This window comes from Lupinus angustifolius, chromosome LG15 (genome assembly GCF_001865875.1).
Source record: "Lupinus angustifolius cultivar Tanjil chromosome LG15, LupAngTanjil_v1.0, whole genome shotgun sequence".
Taxonomy (NCBI): Eukaryota; Viridiplantae; Streptophyta; class Magnoliopsida; order Fabales; family Fabaceae; genus Lupinus; species Lupinus angustifolius.
Window position 1 is genome coordinate 10,737,042 of NC_032023.1, and position 5,002 is coordinate 10,742,043.

Sequence of the window (5,002 nt, forward strand, 5' to 3'; positions counted from 1 at the left end):
AGGACAAAACTCAAAGCCTAACTAATTTAATTAAATGCAACAAAATCAAAACAATTGAAAAAAATAAACTTGTAAAATAAAAAAGAAATAGTAAACAGACTCTTTTTGGATTTTCAGGTGGGCTTCTATAGACGGAGTGTGTAGAGAAAGAATCGTCTCAGTTTTCTACCCCAAATGCATATATAATATGTCCAATTCTGATCAAAGATTCCAAAGTTATGCCAAAAATAGAAAATCAACAGTAAAACTAGTCACTACTTGTTTGTATCTCATCATCAGCAGCAAGGTGATTGACTATGATGCATTCAGTATTCAATATTTGATGAAAGAAGTGTGGAAACAAAGTTTCATGCACAAATTCCAACCACAACTATATTAACCAACATACACCTGAATCAACCAACATGCAAATAACTAAACAAGACAGCAAACAGTAAAACAGTGAATGCTATAGGCAAAATTTGAAACCCAAACAGAATGGTTATTCTAAGACACATACTAAACTATACTAAGAACCTTTGACAAGAACCGATAATCCCCGGCAACGGCGCCAAATTTGATCAAGGCCGTACCCGATACAAATAATATAACATCATTGCCGATTTACACATATATTAGCTAAAACTCCAACAACATTTCCAATTTTCACATATATATTATAAAAATAAGGAGAAGTTCCTTCTCCAATGACGATTTATGAAGGAAAATATTAAAAAAATAAACTCCACCAGGGTTGCCGATTTTGGTAGGACCAAGAGAAAAAGAAAAAGTAAAATGGCTATGTGGTAGCTGATTTCCATAAAAATACATCACTTTAGTAATTACCAAAAAAGTTACACTACTCCAGTAATTATTTAGTCAAACTACACTAAGTGAGTAAATTGCCCAGGTAAGTTGTGGTTGTGAATGAAAAGGAGACACTGAAAGAATAAAGAGAACAACACAAGTGAGTGTTGTGAAGTGAGAATCTCCTGGTTAATAAAAATATAAATGATTAAATAGAAGTAATGAAGGGTTGGACTAACCAGTTAAGGTCGATTCAATCTTTCATGTATTGTCGAAAAGGAGTAGGGATACTCTAAAGTACTATTTTTATACTTAATTTAAGAGTTAGTTTGTGACTTAGATTTTGGATGAGATTAAAAGAGAAATATGAGGCTTGGGAGTTATAAAATATATTTGTGAGATGCCTTCTATTTCTCTTTCTTCCCAATCAAAATTTAACTATGAAACTAACCATAAGGGTAAAAATGTTATTATAAATAAAAATAAAAATATATAACTATCATTTTATCTTATTTTTGCTTTGTTTTGTATAATACTTCTTTCTCTAGGAACAAAAGGAGTCTTGCTTTATTCAAAGATATTAGTTTCTTAAGCAAAAAAAAATGTTACCTCCTCACAATATTGTTATAATCATATAGAAAGAAAAAACTAGTTATTTTCTAGTAAGGAAAGGATAATCGAGTTTTTAATGATACATTTATCCTTTTAATTATAATAGAATTATACTTTTACCATTAAAATTAAAGGGGAAAAATAATTGTCTTTTCATTATTGAAGATGATTCTTGAACGTTGTTTTTCTAACAGTGTAACATCTATGCACTATCATTAAAGATTTATAAACAGTCAATACATCATTTACAGCTCATTTATATTATTTTTTTGAAATATTCAATAGTTATTAAATATGAATGGTGAATAATGCATTGAGAGTGTATAAAACTCATACACTATTAGTGTATACATTTTTTTCTCTTTTTGTAAAAAGTTAAAAATAAGAGTGTAATAAATATATATATTATACTATCAATATAAATTTATATACAGTCAATACATTATTCACCATTCATTTGTATTATTTTTATTTAAAGTCATTGATAAAGTAAATATGAATGATGAGTAAAGCGTTGATAAGGTAAATCTTCAAATATTCATTATTGTGAATGAAATTCACGCATCCTATTTATGCACTGCAATCAAAATCCTAAAGAAAACAAACATGGGTTCCAATATCTCAAAATATCAACAATGCATTGGCTTATTGTATAAGGCTATACTTAATTCTTAGATAGTCTAAAATGCCAAATGTTTAATTCTTTGGAGAGCCATTTATTAGGAGGAACACTAATGTATCCAAAAAAAGATAAATTCTTTATGTTAGATATTTCATGATGATTGATGAAATACCAATTCTAGGATCTTAAATCTCGTCATTCTCACACATAATATAAAACAAGGATACAAAGTCATACCTGAATCCATGTTCTCGTGATCTACTCATTTGATGTGCCTTTTGAGAGAGTTTTGGTATGATGACTTTCCTCAACCAAATCCTTAATTTCTTTTGGGACCTTCGTTTTCTCTCTAATATGGAGAGCTAAAAACTATTTGTGATTTGGTGTCTTAGGGACCATAACCATTCCTTATGTGTTAACTTATAGGGTTCTCATATCCCCTATAGGTCAACCGTTTGGGTATCCACTCATTAAGCTCATATTAATTTGTTATCAGTTTTAGAAGTCATATGGATTGTTAGAAATTAGATCACTTGTTTTGTAACCCAAAAATAAATAGCCAATATAATTATATTAAATATATGATGCTCACCTTAATTAGAAATTATGAATTTCTAACAATCTCTCACTTAGGCTTCATATTTTTCCTAGAACAATCATATCACATATTCTTTAAGCGCGTATCAGTATGCTATTTATATTTACACTTCTCATTAATATAATCTGGTCCATCTCATATATCAACTATGGAACCACCCCAGCCTTCATCACATTCAAACGTGACTCGACCAAGATGATCACCATACCAATATACTAAATGACATAGATCAAATATGAATGTAATGGACAAATTTCAATAGAACATATAGGGACAAATTCCATTTCCAACTGGTCCTTCTTTATTCTTTAGTGAGATCAATCCAAAGTCCTTAATTGCAACAAAATAGTTACAATACACAAGTTCAAAATAGAACAATAAACCATCAACTTTATTATGCATAAAACTATATATGACGTCCAAAGTAAATCATAAAACATATAGACTCCCACTAAACTAAGGTATCCTAAGGAGCAATACTCATATGAGCAATATCCTCATGAAAGACTTTAGATACCAAACCCTTAGTCAGTAGATCAGCTAGCATAAAATTTGTCCCTATATGTTGTATGGAAATTTGTCTACTTTGAACACTTTCTTTAATAACCAGAAATTTGATGTCAATAAAATTTGACATTGTAGAACTTCTATTATTGTTGGAGTAAAGAACTATGGACTTACTATCACGATAAATTATCATTGGTCTTTTAGTACCATCAACCACATGTAAGCCAGTAACAAAATCTCTGCAATCATATGTCATGGTCTGATATTTTAAAACAAACCATGAACTCCATAACCATGGTTGAAGGAGCTAAGGGTGTCTGCTTAGTAGACTTCCAAGAGATAGCACCTTCAGGCAAGATAAACATATATTCAAATATGTAGTGTCTATTGTCTAGACACCCAAAAATCGGAGTCAGAGTACCCAATAATATCTAAATTCTCAGACATCTGATAAGTGAGCATGTACTCCTTTGTTCTCTTTAAGTAAAACATAACATGTTTGATTGTCTTCCAATGATGCATTACAGGATTTCTCAAATATCTTTTCAAAAATCCCATGACAGACGCTATGTCAGGACGTGTGCAAACTTGGGCATACATTAGACGTCCTACTACAGATGTATAAGGAATCTTTTGCATCTCGTATCTTTCAAGGTCATTTTTTTGGCACTGTTCGAGGTTAAACTTGTCTCCCTTAGCTATAGGGGTATCCCCTAGTTTACTTTCTTTCATGTCATATCTATCTTGAACTTTATCTATATAGCTTTCTTTTGACAACCTTAGGATACCTTGAGAGCAATCTCTTAGTATCTGAATACCTAATACCAAAAAAAATTCCCAAGATCTTTCATTTCAAAATTCTTCGTTAGAAATCTCTTGGTCTCATGCAATAGTCACATATCACTACTCGTAAGCAGTATATCATCAACATGTAATACCAGTAATATAATTTTACTCCTATTGAACATGTGGTACATACAATCATCAACTTTATTTGCCTCAAAACCATTCGAGATAATAACTTGATGAAACTTGTGATTACATTGACGAGAAGCTTGTTTAAGGCCATATATGGATTCTTTAATTTGCATACCATAGACTTTGAGCCAATTGACACAAAGTTTTCTGGTTGCACCATTTAGAAACGCAGTCTTAACATCCATCTGATGTAGCTCTAAATCAAAATGATCTACTAGTGCCAATATTATTCTAAAGGAATCCTTCGAAGATACTGGAGAGAAGGTTTCTGTATAATCAATGTCTTCTTTCTGAGTGAAGCCTTTAGATATTAGACGAGCTTTATATTTGTCAATATTACTCTTCGAGTCCCTATTGGTTTTAGATATCATTTGCAACCAATAGGTTTCGCACCTTCAAGTAATTCGACAAGATCCCAAACGTCATTAGCATGCATAGACTTCATCTCATCCTTCATGGCATCAATCCAATTTTGAGAGGCTTGACAGAAGTTCAATAGATCATCTTCTATTAACCCGAAGTCATCCTTGTGTTCATGAAGAAATACAATATAATCATCAGGAATTGCATTTTTCTTCTCTCTAGTGGATCTCCTTAATAGCAGTTCTACTTCTTGAGGTTGTTGAATTAGTTCTATAAGTAATTGAGGGATAACCTCATTGTTGTCTTTCTCTGGAATATTGTCAGAGACAATATTATGAATATTATCTTCTATTACCATATTTATTCCTTGAATGGTAATAGGCACAAGAACTTGTTCATCATTAGTGACAGGTTCTTCCTCAAAGACAACATTCTTTATGTTCTCTTCCTTCCCAAATCAAATTCTTCAAAAATCTTGCATTTCATGTCTAAAAAAAGTCTTGAAGTGGGATCATAAAATTTATAGCCCCGAGAGC